The sequence below is a fragment of the Monodon monoceros genome, unplaced genomic scaffold (genome assembly GCF_005190385.1).
Source record: "Monodon monoceros isolate NGI ecotype Baffin Bay Population unplaced genomic scaffold, NGI_Narwhal_1 Super_Scaffold_11, whole genome shotgun sequence".
In the NCBI taxonomy this organism is placed as follows: Eukaryota; Metazoa; Chordata; class Mammalia; order Artiodactyla; family Monodontidae; genus Monodon; species Monodon monoceros.
Genome location: NW_021703767.1, coordinates 120833204 through 120848199, shown reverse-complemented (window position 1 = coordinate 120848199; position 14996 = coordinate 120833204). Strand labels below are relative to the sequence as shown.

General features: G+C 49.7%; 1 pseudogene; it reads right to left on the bottom strand.

Moving 5' to 3' along the window:
• Positions 1-7326: 7326 nt before the first annotated feature.
• LOC114890353 lies at positions 7327-8676 on the bottom strand (annotated as a pseudogene).
• Positions 8677-14996: the final 6320 nt, after the last annotated feature.

Sequence of the window (14996 nt, the reverse complement as noted above, 5' to 3'; positions counted from 1 at the left end):
GTCTTGGATGTTTTGTAAAATTATTTTTTACATGCTGAATTAGTCTGTGGATCTTTCTGACTAGGAGCACAACCTTTTTGTTGTAAAACATGTAAAAACAAACAAAAAAAGTGATGGGATTATTTTCAGTGCTGGAACTAAATCTTTTAAAGTATTAAGATTAAAGTATTTTAGACCATAGATAAAAACTGCATTTTTAGGTTAGCCAGTAAGAATATGTGCACCTAAATTTTTATGGAATTAAATTCATAAGATTTAAATTGTATAATAGTTTGTGAAATCTTACTACTGCTTTTATTTAGCAGACTGTGGACTCTACAAATTGTGAAATGTAAAAACTTGGAACTTATTCAGAGCTTCCAACCAAACAGTTTTATTTCAGCATTGTCTGATTAGAGTCATGAAATATTTCCTCCTTCAGTCTGAGGTGTTTGGTATGATTCTTTGTCATAATGTGAGCTACTTTCTCCTCTATTGAGAAAGGTGTGCTTCCCACATGATCTGTGGTTTTTTTAAAGCCCATTTTTAAAAATTTTACTTTTCTCCTTAAAAAAAGGCAGGGCTAATATTCTTGAGGTTTTCTCCGTGTTGGTGCAAGCCAGGACGAGTGGGACCCAACCCAGCTGGCTCAGGAATGGCTGTCTGGAGGAAACATGAGTGCTCTGGGTGGCCTTGACTGGCCAGATGGGCCTTGGTGGCCCAGGAGCAGCCTGAACGCTTGGGTAGTTGTCACTCAGCGCCATTGGAAGGTTTGCTCTGTCACTAAGATCTTAGTGATAACAGATTTTCATTGTAGAAGCCTCCTTTGCAACTGAAGAAAATGATTCTTGGGGTTGTTAATAAAGCAAACCTACCCTGTCTCTTAAGAGTATAAAACAAGGAGAAAAGATGCTGTGATGGCAGAGCAGTGTCATGGGCTGCAACCAGGACACCATTTTAGTTGGCCAAGTGTGAACAGGTCCTCAGCAGCTGTCAACTCTGGCTCATGTGAAATCCATATCATTCAATTAAGTATTCAGTTAATTTTGTATTTTTGTATCTTTTGAAGTATAGTGTGGGTGGAATTTTTGTTTTAATGAGCTTAGGTAGAAGCGAAGTAGTTCTCAGAACATGTGACAAGAATTGAGATATCCAGAATGGGTGAGTGGGTTTTGGAAAGAAAGAAAAAAGGGACATAGACATGAGTCCCATTTGTGCCTCCTTGGTTCAGAAGGTTGGTCGTGGCTTGGCCCCTGACTGCCTGTGACCTTAGCTGACCTACCCAACTCTTCCTGGCTCTCTTTTGTGTTGAAATTAGGGGAGTTTAGCAACTTTATCCCAAGCCTGCTGTGGGCCAGGTAATGAGTTGCCAGACTCTGAGGATAAAGAGATGAAGAGATGTGGTCTCTTGAAAATCTTAAAACTAGGAGGGAACAGGCTCTGAGATGATGGCAGGTAGATGTGAGGGAGGTGGGGGGGGCCTGGGTTATTCCAAAGGTCCCCCGAGACAGTCAGTATGGGAAGGGGCTGGGTCTGTATGCAAAGGGTGACTAGGAATGAAGGGAGCCCTGGACGTGCTTTGAGTCTGCATTTCTGCTACATTTCAGGTTTTCCTCAGAGCTTCACTGGGCATCTTGTTAACAGGCAGATTCTGATTCCATAGGAGAGATTCTGTACACTCAGCAGCCTCCTAAGTGATGCCTAGCCTGCTATTCACAGACCACAGTTTGAATAGCAAGGGGACAAAGGACCAAAGACCAGCAGCTTTGCATCCTCAAGCGGTTGAGTCTGGCACTAGTTTGATTACTGGATGGAGAAGATTCCACTGTCAGTTGACTTTAGCTGATACTTAAAATTCAACAGGTATGTTATATATCTAGCTCAAAGAAAATTATGTGTTAGTTTCCGTAGATCTCCAAGCTGTTTTATACTTGGAATTCTTTTATACAAATGAACTCTTATTTCACTTTGATCACTTCCATGGGTGGGAGGGAACAAATTACAGTCTAGTTCAATCCCAATTTGGACATACAGACTCAGCCTTAGACTGTATTATACTGTCTTAGTAGGGTTTTCTGTACAAGATGAACTCTCCCTACCTCGAATGTGTGTAGTTCGTCCTATAACTTAAGCCCCGTTGTCCTTTCTTAGTGGTAGCTTCCCCGCCACGTGCAGCAGTGGGGTAAGAAAGGCTGGTCTGTCCTCTTCACAAAATCCAGTAGGACTGCCTATCACTGAAGGTACAGTCTGTGAGGAGGACTTCCCAGATTCTGTGTAGAGTCTGTTGGAAGAGAGAACTTCACGTGAAATCCCCGATCATTCATTGTGGAAGGAGAGGGAGGGAAAATTGGCATTAAATCCTGATTTGCATTTGATTGTTTGGAAATCTCAGGCCAGGGTACTTACCCTTCTGAGCTGCGGTTCTCATTTTAACTGTACAATGAGGGTGTTGCCCCCCTTCAGGGCTGTGAGGATTAAATGAGAAAATATATATGCCACGCCAACATGTAGTAGATGTTTATAAATGTGAGTTTCCAAAGGCTCCCCCTCCTTTCGAGGTTGCAGGTTTTTCGGGAGTGTTTCCTTCCTGGTAACTGGAAACAGGGTAAGTACGGTGTTGCTGCTGCGTTGGCGGGTTGTTTATCACTGGGAGGGGTGTGGTAGAAAAGGAGGTGAAAGTCCTTCCTGGCTGCCTGTGGCCTTGTGCAGCAGGTTTGTATGAGGGCAGGGGTCACAGATGGGTGGATTTGAAACTCATCCACGTGGGATTTTTAATTTCCCTTGGCTTTTCTTGCTTTAATAAATTTGTCAAGTTGGAGTTTAAAGAAGGCTCAACAGGACTTGCTACATTGGTTTCAGAGTTTTTTAGCTCCATTGGTTCCCGCACAGAAGGAGCTGTGTTTTGAGCCGTGGGTCTTCGTGCGGCGCCTCCCTGAGACCGGCCTGCGACTGACTGGTACTCCAGGGAGGGAGAATCTGTTCCCAGGAGGGCTTCCTTCATACTGGAGGTCACACAGAGATCAGTGTGTCTGCTTTTTGAACAAACCAATTTCGTCACATTCCAGTGACTTGTCCTTCAAATAAGTCACTTCACAACTTTTCGGGAATGGTTTCTGGATTTGCTTTCAGGAGCATGGAACAGCCTTTAACCCTTGTCATGGATGGCAGGATTTGTCCATTGAGGATGGGCTTGCTTTTTAGGAACAGAATTCACTAGGGAGTCAAGACTGGTAAGGGCTGATATTTAAGTATGAAAACCAAAGCAGAGAATGTCTCCTAACCCTCTCTTTCCAGATTATTTGTGTGGCCTTGGGATAACTCAGAAGGGCCTTCATAAGAATAAACTGGATTTGACTGGTGACCAACCAGCTAATGACAGGCTAGCGTTAGTTCTGGATTTGCTTGAAGACAGGACCACTCTATCCACTCAAGTATGAGTCTGTCTGGAATTGGAGAGTGTGCAGGGCTGCTGGCTCAGGTGCTGAGCTCCCAGAGACCTTCTGCTGACACTCATGCGTCCAGCGCCCCTTCTGTTCTGCAGGTCAGAGCCCCAGGTCTCTAACGCCAGAGCCGAGGGAGAGTGAGGGGTGACATGAAGTGGCGGGCGTGGGTGCCATCTTGTTTTGGCATTAGCCTTGTTCCTTGTGATCTTCCCTCTGGGTGGCTGAGAAGAGCTGAGATGGCGTGGAAAGGATGGACTTCCTGCAGAATTATGTACACCCTCAGATAAGAGCTCTCTTGGGTGGGAGGGAGTTGAGATGTGTGGAGACTGTATGGCAGGGTAGGGGGCGGGCAGTGGTAACTGGAGTGAAACTAAGGGTCAGGCAGGAAGAACCAAGTGAGGCGTGGCAGGGAGAGACGCCAACAGAGATGACCGAGCATGCAGAGCGCTTGCGGGTGCCCTTCTGAGACCATTCATCCGGGTTTGGACCTACTGCTGAGGAAATCACTGTGGCAAGCAGAATTGGGGCCCCCGTGACCTCTGCCTTCTGGTGTCACACCTGTGATTATGTTGCATCCCGTGGCAATAGGGACTTCGCAGATGAAATTAAGGTTACTGACCAGTTGACCTTAAAATGGGGAGATTATCCTGGATCATCCAGAGCGCTCAGTGTAATCGTGGGAGCCTGAAGCAGAAGTCGGGTCCGAAGTGTGAGAAGACGCCCAGTTGCTCTTCTGATAATGAAGGGGGCCGTGTGGAAACAGGAGAAGCAACCGAATTCTGGAAGCCCAGTCTTCCCTGATCCTCCGGAGGAGAGCCCAGCCCAGCCCACCAAGACGGCGGACCACAACCATGGAGAGAATAAATGAGTATCATCTGAAGCCACTAAATTTGTGGTCATTTGTTTCAGCAGCAGCTAGAAAGCTAAGATGGTCATTTTCTCAATGAAGATCGTATGCTCCAACCCAGAGACTTCTCAAGTCTCGGGTGCATGTGATTCATTCAAGGAATCCTGTTTAAAATGCATATTCTGATGCAGCCACGTCTAGGGTGGGGCCTGAGAGTCTGCCTTCCTGACGAGCTCCTGTGTGCTGCTACTCTGAGGAATCACCTTTGCCCACGAGGCTCTCGTGCACCGTCCTGGTCAGTGCAGCACCTGGGATTCAGAGCCAGGGCAGAGGAGGGAGGAAATGAGAACTGAGAGAAGAAAGGCCTAGGATACGTATTGCTCCGCTGTGAACTAGTATTCACAGAGGTCGAGGTGGAGGGGTGCCCTGTGTCGTGAGCCCCTGGCTTCTGGATCGTGAGCCTCACGTCTGTGATCCGTGGCCTGCACAGCAGGCAGGACCTGGCTGCAGATGGGGCATTTCCATGTCCTGTGCTTATTTTCTGAGGCCCTGGGGGGAGGACAAGAGCCTGCAGCCATGGTTCCAGCTTCCTGAGGACAGCATGGTGCCAGCCTGACCTTTAACAACGTCCTCGCCAGCATACCCTTTCTCCCAGCTGAATAGAAGGTCAGCTTCTGGGGGCCACCGGCTTGGAGATGAAGGGAGCCCACCTCATCAACAAAGAAAACTCTGCAGAGTTGCTATCGCTTAGTGAGAAGGAATGGACTCATTCATTTAAAAAAAAAAATTTTTTTTTTAATTGAGCACCCAGCGTGTGCCAGGCGATGTACTAGGAGCTTGGGGTACACTGGGAGTCAAAACAAGATCCCTGCCCTCGTGGAACTTAACAGCCCAGCAACTACAGCAAGGCTGAAACTGCTTCTGGTAGGCTGCGTGTGTGGTGGCTGTCTTTGCTGCCCTTCCAGGAGGTGATGGCCTCTGGCCAGAGTAGGCTGGTCCACACGTTGCTCACACCTTCAGTCCACAGCCCTCAGCCAGCACTCAGCAGGTCTGGGGAGCCTCTTTCTGAGGAGACATGTTAGAACTGACTTTAAATGGCTTTAAGTCTGGAGCCACCCAGAAGGAGGGCAATAATCACACCTGCAGACGCAGTCTTCAGGATACTTGCCTTTTATTTTATTTTTTATTATTATGGCTGAGCCACGCGTCTTGTGAGGTCTTAGTTCCCCAACCAGGGATCGAACCCGCGCCCTCAGCAGTGAAAATGTGGAGTCTTAACCTGGACCGCCAGGGGATTTCCCCCCCCCCTTTTTTTTTAAATTTGATATTTGCATTTTATAAATGCTCTGAGAGAAAGGATTGTAGAAGATTCTATCAGATCCTTAAATAACTCCAACGGACAAGAAGTTTATCTGGTGTAGCGAGCAGAATTTAAAATCCATATTAGTTGGAAAAGAATAGTGTGATGTTTATATGTGTGTAGCAAGTAAATACGAGAAACACATATTAGGGTTTAAAAGTAGCACAAGGGCTCCTTGAAAATCTCATGTGGGAATTTGACTGTCATCTGGATCCCTCAGAAGCAGCTGTTTTAAAGACAAGACTGTCCCAAAATCCATCCAAGGAAGTTTGTTAAGGAGGCGTCCTAAGTAAGGTGGTTCCCTAGCAGACCCCAAGCATCAGCCAGATTCGGGGAGCCCCAGACCTCTGTGGCAGCTTTACGAGAGGAACCCCAACTAGTGGTTACCTTCCGTGTTGAAGCTGCACACAGCAGCCACCGGTGCCTTTCCTCCTCGCAGCCTGAACGGGTTCCTTGGATGTCTTTTCCACGAAGAGCCCTCTGGTTAGGGTTGGCCTGGGCAGGTAAGCACAGCCTGTTCTCTGAACTGTTGCGGAGACCGAGTGCAGACACGCCCACTTGGGTCTGTTATTTATTTTTATTTTTTTTCAGAGTCTTTTGTTTTTATTGGAAGTATAGTTGATTTACAATATCATGTAAGTTTCAGGTATACAGCACAAGATAGATAGATAGATACAGATATCCTTTTTCAGATTCTTTTCCTGTATAGATCATTACAAAATATTGAGTATAGTTCCCTGTGCTATACAGTAGGTCCTTGTTGGTTATCTATTTTATACGTAGTAGCAGTCGGGTCTTTTCACCCTTTTCAGCTCTCTCCATGTACTCTGTCGCCATCTTTTGTGTGTCTCCTAATTACAGGGCCTCTGAAATGGGTGGTCCCCTGAGGTAGCACTCAATCTCTTGCCGGCCCGACTGTCCCCTGCCTGCCGGGAATATGCCTCTGTCCACAGCTGTCCTGCCCCGGGGATGTGCGGCTCCACGCCCGCCCGCTGTGCTCGCAGGCCTCTCTGCTGGTCAGTGCTTGTCTGTTCTATTTAGACCTGATCATTCGTGCCGTTTCCTGATGCAGAAGTATCAAGTCTGTGAAGTATGTGTTTTCTCAGCTGTGATTGTCAGTCCCCCGAGCCCAGGAGCCTGACCTCTGTGGCCCTCTGGTCTCCCCTCCCACCCGGCGCTGCCTGTGACACCCCGTCCTCCAAGGCCCCAGAGGCCCCTGCACTTGTCGTCTGTCGTACTGACTTCTGGCCATACTCACTTTGCCCCAGTTCCTGAGGGATTTTGCTCAGGATTGAACATTCCTGCAACAGCGCTAAGCACTTTCACGTTCATATTTCTGCTGAAATGCCTGTGAGGCATGGAGGGCGGAGGTGAGCCTCCCCTTCTGTGAGGATGGAAACAAGTCCAGCCCAGGGACTTACTTTTAGTGGAGCCGCAGCGGAAATCCAGGTCTTTGCTCCAGACCTGCCATCCCATGAATTCCAGCGTTTCAACGCACTATTGAAAAGCATGGCTGTTTTTGTAAGTGCCCAGACCACCCCCACCCGCTGTGTTTAACTTCACAGCAGCACATAAAACAGTGTTGCTGTAGAATGCAAATGCTTTCACTTTTAAGCGGGTCTCCTCCAGCAAGGCTGCTCTGGGTAAATGCGGGTGTCCGTGTCTCTTCCTGCCCTGACCTGTCCCTGCCAGGCCCATCACAGCGCCTTGATGTTCCCCACCTCAGGCCACGCGGTCCAGGCAGGGCTGCCACACCGACCTGTTTCCAAGGGCGAGGGGTTGCCCGGGCCGAGCTCATCTGCATGCTCTTTGCAGCCACACTGGTTGGTGTCGGGGTGGCATGTGGCCCAGGCTGGTCCAAGAAGAGTAAACCCCAAGACACTGGTCAGGAGAAGCGCTGACCTCTGGGCTAGAGGGCTGGAGGGCAGTGAGGAATCCAGCAGCTGCTGGGGACCATCTGGCCACCATTTGGGGAGAGCTTGCCTGAGAAAGAAACTCACAGGGTCAAGAGGTGGGCAGGGAGGCAAACACAGGAGACTTGTGGGCACAGCCATGCCACCTTCAGACACCGCCTGCTGGGGACCCCACTTCCAAAAGACACTTCCCTCCCTGGGAGAGGCTGGCGCAGGAGAGAGAAGGGCTTTGTTCTCGGCCTTAGTCATTCTTTCCTGGGCCACTGTCCCAACTAACTGCACAGATCTCAACACCAGACTCTCATTCCCCTCAAAACCCAGAGAACTGACCACCCTCACCCCGCCCCCAACTAACTCTGGGTCAAATGACAGCCTGTTTGACGTGGATTTCTTTGTATAAAACTTAAGACGATACACTTATCAGAATTGAAAAGACTGCCTTGGAGGGACTAGGGGCAGCTCTAATTTATCCTTAAGAGCACAGCCTGGAGCCAGGCTGCTCGCCTTCAGTCCTCACTCTGCCCCCTGCTCAGAGCTGTGTGACCTTGGACAGTAACCTCTCTGTTTCCTTAGTTTTGTCTGTAAAGTAGGGCGAGTGCTTAGAGGAGTGCCTGGCAGTTAGCGCTAGATGCCTTAGCTGCTTTTTATCACTGGTGTGTCTTTTTCTTTTCTGGCCAAGTTCCATGGTTTTATTAACACAAACACAATGTGCACACGAGCTGTCTATTCATTTTTTCACTGTGCAGCCTGGCGTTGGGATTGGTGACTGGTGGCCAGCTGGGCTGCTCTCTCCAAAACGGCTGGCTTTGCAGTTCTCGGAGGAGAGGTTGTGAGCAGTCTCAGCACAGAAAAATTTGTTGCCCGTCAGCAGCACTTCAAGCTCCTTGACACTGTGGACCAGGAACTTCCGGAAGCCACTGGCAGCACGTGCTTTGTCTCCTTGTTGCTTCCGTAACTGATGTTGGGCATCAACCTTTGGCCCTTGAATCTCCTGCGCACGCTGTTGTCAATGCCTCTGGGCTTCCACCAGTTCCGCTTCATTCTGACACATCAGCCTGACTGGTGCCAGATGAACTTCTTGGTTCATCAGCTTTTGACCATCTTGGGCTTCACCAGTGGTCTGAGGGTAGCCATGATCCCGGGTAGGAGATGCTGCCCGCTCTGTAGGCAGCGCCGAAGAAGAGAGCCATTACTGTTAAAGAAGATTCATTATTTAGGAACAAAGGATTTCTGTCTTCCCTCAGAGTCTCCCTGGTCCAGGCCCACTCTGACCACCGTGGGCATCTGGAGCCAGTGCCCACCGTTCAGCTTGGGAAACTTGCTAGGGGTTGGCGGCAGTTCCCTGGGGTAGTAGAAAAGTATCTTGCCCCATCAAAGACTAGTCGCTAATTCAACCTACAAATGACTAAAAGAGTTTTGCCCCAAGAGAGGTGCATCCCTGGCCTGTGATACACCTGTGGGTGCAGAGACTAAGAAAACAGCTCTGTGCCTGGCCCAGGAAGCCTTTTAATTTATTTTTTTTAATTTATTTTTTATAAATTTATTTTATTTTTGGCTGCGTTGGGTCTTCGTTGCTGCGCACGGGCTTTCCCTAGTTGTGGCGAGCGGGGGCTACTCTTGGTTGCGGTGCGTGGGTGTTGCAGTGCGTGGGCTTCTCATTGCGGTGGCTTCTCTTGCGGCAGGGCACGGGCTCTAGGCACGCGGGCTTCAGTAGTTGTGGCACATGGGCTCAGTAGTTGTGGCACATGGGCTCAGTAATTGTGGCGCACGGGCTTAGTCGCTCCATGGCATGTGGGCTGTTCCCGGTCCAGGGCTCAAACCCCTGTCCCCTGCGTTGGCAGGCAGATTCCTAACCACTGCACCACGAGGGAAGTCCCAGGAAGGAGGCCTTTTAAAATGGACTTCTGAGGAGAGGGCTTGTGGGGAGCCTCGTGTTGGCCCCTCCAGCATTTAAGGCTTTTCCCTCCCTGGATACAAAGATTGGGTGAGGTAAGCTCTCTGGCTGGAACTCTCTTTTGCAAGTGATTTGGTCTCTTCGTGACCTTAGGACAGTCCCTCACCTTCTCTCCGACTCAAGCTTCTCCTGTGGAGTTGTTACTGATAAATTCACATGGAAAGCAGCTGGAAGTGCTACGGACTTCATGTAGTTCCTAGTCATCTGTTTTTGACTGTGTGACAAGCTCATTCCTTCCCATGCTTGCTGGCTTCTCTGGGCAGGTGTTCTCTTGTTAACAGCTGCCCACACTCAAGTATGGAAAAATCCAGTGGCTGCTGGTTAGAACAAGTGTGTTAATGGCAGCAGTGGAAAGACAGAACTAGCTGGTACCAGACTGGCGGGGGCGGGGGGGCATGAAGCAGCTGTTTCTGTATTGGAAACACAAACCATATTGGCTTGAGACTTATCAGAGTGGAGCCCTCATCTTTCCATGGTCTCTTACTGGCTCATAGAAAATAAACTACTAACGTCCTGGTGGGGAGAGAAGCGTATAGTACGCAGGGGCCTGGGCTGGTTGGAAAAGCACAGTCGGGCCTGTGGGCGAGTCACTAGAAAGGATTTGTCAGGTAGGACCCAGAGGCGGGTGACAGTGAGGCCTGCTACCCCCGACCTTCTCCCCAAGAGGCAGAGTTTTTCTCCTTGCATCAGCTTATTTGCTCCTATCTCCCAGTTACTTCCGAAGCCAGGCAAATGTCTCACTCTTTTCACCATCTTGTCCTCTTTTGACTCAATCCAGCAGAACATAGGATGGTTAAGAGGTCAGTCTTTCCAGGTTAGCCAGGCTTTGGCCAGATCATTCATGCTGAAGGTGAGTGCTGTTTGGTCATTCGGGCGAACCAAAGGGTCAACATAAAGAGCGTGTAGTTCACCTGTTCATGCGTTCGTTCGTTCATTCACTGGTTCAAAAAAGACTAAGAACCTATCATTACATACCAGTTACTGGGCCAGGCCCTGAATTTACAAAGATGAAAGGAAGTCCATGTATAAGAAACAAGTTCCTACTGTAGGTTATTTTCAGAGAACTTCTAATTTCTGAGAGACAAAGATTTTCCCTGGGTTCCCTCCCACTGACAGTGAAGCCTGAGAATTTCCGAGTGAGGTGGGTGCCGGTTTGTGATGCTGGAGCCTGTGAGCTGCAGGGGCTTCCCTCCCTCCTCTTGCACGGAGGTCCCTCAAACGGCCCCAGCCAGCCCACCCCTACGTGCGCACAAGCTGTCATCAAAGGGAGGAAGACAGGTCAAGGTGTGCAAACGAGTGAATGAATGAACGAATGAACAGGTGAACTACGCACTCTTTATGTTGACCCTTTGGTTCGCCTGAATAACCAAATAGCGCTCACCTTCAGCATGAATGATCTGGCCAAAGCCTGGCTACACTCCCTACTTTCCTGACTGTGTCTCTCTTCACTTAAAAATTTGCCAAGAAAGTCAACAGACTGTCAACTGCAGAGTGTGTTCTAATACTGCTTATTGAACATGACAAAATCCTACAGAAAAATTAGAATTTTGTTTTCAGACAATGCCTAGGAATTACGGAATTTGTGTACACACACGCAAATGTAAATAAACGTCAACTGGGCTTCCCTGGTGGCGCAGTGGTTGAGAGTCCGCCTGCAGATGCAGGGGACACGGGTTCGTGCCCCGGTCCGGGAAGATCCCACATGCCGCCGAGCGGCTGGGCCCGTGAACCATGGCCGCTGAGCCTGCGCATCCGGAGCCTGTGCTCCGCGACGGGAGAGGCCGCAGCAGTGAGAGGCCCGCATACCGCAAAAAAAAAAAAGTCAACTAAAATTTCTCAAATGCCAGCTCATCCAAGCTCATCAGATGAGTAGACTGTGTTACCGACTTATCTCGTCAATCCATTACCGTATACCCAGCAGGACTTTAACTCCATCAAGGACTCCCAGTGCAGTAGCTGGTATTTGTTGAGTCTTACAAACAAAAACTTAAGCAAAGCACACGGCCACCTCACAGGAGATTGTGCTGCTTTCCAGCCGCTACTGGCTGACGGGCGAGGCTCTCCAGCGCCTCCATGGCCCACATGGCTCATGCTACGTGGGTGTCGCAGTTTTTCACTTCTGTGTTTGTTCTGCCCGTGGTGTTTCTCCTGGACTTTTTTCCCCATCTGCTCCGTGTCTGTCCTTTATCATGATGACTGGAAGTGGCCCCAGCAAGCACCTACCTCCCCGGCCTAACTCCAGCCAACCCTGCAACTTGCTCATGCTTTTGCCCTCCAGGCTCTGAGAAGACTTTCAAAAGGGATTCAGGGTGGGGAAGCCACGGGGGAAACTCTCTCCCCTCAGCAAGCAGATTTCTTTGGCCAGACCTGTCCTTAACCTGCCCAGTCACGTACAGGCCAGGTTCCTGGCACAGAGGCCCAACAAGGAGGGAACAGCTGCCCTGATACCGACCCTCATTCCAGAGGTTTTAGAAATGTCTTTTGAGGAATTTGTCTCTGGAAGCCCTGGAGAAGGTGTTGCCCGTTAACAAACACTGTCTTTGAAGACAGACGCCTCCTCCAAAGGTCTGCATCCAGGAGTGCAGGTGAGGAAGCCAGAGCCTGTGGCTTTTGAAGCTGCCTGTCTTCTCTGCGGTGCTGCCAGGGTCGGAGCCAACACCTAGGAAGAAGCAGGCAGCCCCACGGCCTGCCCCGGCCCGCCTGCCTGTCTGACGAGGCCCGCGGGACACTAACCGCCCCCAGTAGGAACTGCAGTTTGATGGTCTCTGTCTCCTTACATGCCTTTAGTCTGACTTTCAAGAGTGTCCACTGGGCTCACGTTTTGGTTTGTGTTTTTTTTTTTTTTGCCGTGCTTTATGGCACACGGGATCTCAGTTCCCCAACCAGGTATCGAAGCCGTGCCCCCTGCGGGGGAAGCACGGAATCTTAACCAATGGACCGCCAGGGAAATCCCTGGGTTTTGTTCTTAAAAAATAATTTCCACAAGTATTTTTAAAGTAAAAAATCTATCATTCTTATAACTGTTAATAGTGATTTATAAACTGAATTTTGATAAACCTTGAGGAAACTGTTCATCTTTTAGATGATCACAGGACGGGCAGGAGTGGAAGAGCCCAGCACTGCTCCAATGGCCCATCGCACGAAGCAGGCCGCACCTAGATGTTCTACAGACACCTTCTGTGAGAGCACTTCTTGTTGTATTCAGATTAAAGATGCAATACAAGGGACTTCCTTGGTGGTCCAATGGTTAAGAATACGCACTTCCAATGCAGGGGGCGTGGGTTCGATCCCTGGTCAGGGAACTAAGATTCCACGTGCTGTGGGGCAACTAAGCCCATGCACTGCAACTACTGAGCACGCAAGACACAATTAGAGAGCCTGCATGCCGCAACTACAGAGCCCATGCGCTCTGTAGCCTGCACGCCACGACTAGAGAGCCCACGCACTGCAACTACTGAGCCCGCACGCCAGAACTAGAGAGAAGCCCACGTGCCTCAACGAAGATCCCATGTGTCACAACTAAGACCCCATGCAGCCAAAAATAAAATATTTTTTTTAAAGATGCAATACAAGACTTTGTTCACTGGAGGTTCAAAAACAAATCTATTTATTAGCAGAATCTGAAAATAATTCCTGTGGAGATGGTACCTTTTTAAGGACCATTATTTTGGGGCTTTAGTGCATACTCTTTTGGGGATTTCTAATCAAATTCTGGCTTTTGGGGGCCATGGCCAAGTGCTAGGGCATGAAAACAAATCTCCTGACCTCAGTATGACAGGCATCATAGTACTCGAGGCCCTTGAGTAAGGCAGGAGACAAGCAAGCGAGAAGGAAGTGGTTGGCGATGGGAGCTGTGCCCCAGTGGCAGAAATGGCAAAGTGATTTGCATGGAAGTGAAAGAGGGGTCATGACAAATTGTACTTTGCATTCAGTGGGATTGGTTTCACCCATCCTGATACAGGCCTGCCTTTACTACAGAGCATTTTATACGCTTGGATTTCCTGAAAGCAAGTTTCAGCAAGAAGCTGGAGAGGCCTCTCGGGAAGAAAGGCTGAGCTGGCAGTGAGCAGGGAGCTCCCGGGCATTTGGCGGTTGTTCACGGTATGAACACGCGGAGCCCTCTTCCCAGGCAAGAAACGGGGGAAGTTTCGAGGTGTTCTCAGGCACAAGCAGCGGTTAGAGGAGCCAGCGCTCAAATAAATAAGACACAGAAATGGAAGGAGGATGGAACTACTGTAGCAGTTCGTCTGTCCGATGGAATGGGGAAAAACTAGCTTCTGGGAGTAGGAACCGAAAAAGGCAACAGTCGATTGTCAGATGAGTTCTGGCTTCCGGGGAAGACCCTTGGCTGAGGCCGTCTTCTCGCTGATGCCTTGTCGCCTCAGCAGAGCCCAGCTCAAGGAACTGGGTGACGTAAACAACTGCTGGGGCTCTGCGGACATCTCCCCGGCCAATCCCGTGGCCACTGGCTGTGTTGACAGCTACCAACGACACTCCCAGCAGTCTCGCACGACATCCCCCATGCGGCCACAAGAGCAAAGCACGTCCTCATGGCCAAATACGTGATCCAGTGTTACTCGCATGGGTCCTTGGACACGTTCGCCAAATGGCCCTAGGGAGGACCTGCTACCAGCTTGGGCTCACCACTCCAGGAAGTCCCTGGGAAAGGGGGCGGGCACTGGCTCCCCACTTCAACACTGGACAGTCCACACCACCATCACTGACTTGGTCTGCTCAACTCAAGTGAGAGTCTTTAAGGGAGGATGCCTTTCCTCCTGGACATGAACATTCTTTTTTTTTTTTTTGCCATGCAGCATGGCTTGCAGGATCTCAGTTCCCCGACCAGGGATTGAACCTGTGCCCCCTGCAGTGGAAGCGCAGAGTCTTAACCACTGGACCCCCAGGGAAGTCCCGCTGGACATTAACATTCAAGTGAGTGCTTCCTTCACCATTTCCTAGTGTCTCTTTAAGACGTGGCCCCATCCTGCCATGCCCCAATTGCGCCAAACCCTTCCGACTGTCCACGTGCCCACCACGCACCCAGCTCAGACTGCATATAAGACAGCGTTATCAAGGGCTCCCACCTCTCCCAAGGCAGGCAGAGATTGCTTGAGCAGGAGGTTCTGGGGGCCACGGTGGCTCCTGGGGCCTCACTCTGTACTCATCACTGTAGCTCGTCTCTCTGATGCCGGTTTGGTTAAAGGGAAGATGAGCATTCTCCCTAAAAAACTGTATTACAGTCGGTCGTTTCTGAGACCGTAAAGACATTATTCTTTAGGCGATTATCTTCTAAAGTGATCTTATAAAGATGTAAAATCACAGGTCTCCAATGCAGAAAACCTTTTAAATGTCTGACATTTCCATCCTAGGTGACAGGTGGTGGATGTGCATTGAAGTGCTCTGGGGACGTGACCTGTAAGTAGTGAGGGGTGCAGGGTGGGCTAGAGGGTAGCTGAGCCACGACACAGTCGTCAGAGGAACCAGCCAATTCCCCGAGGCA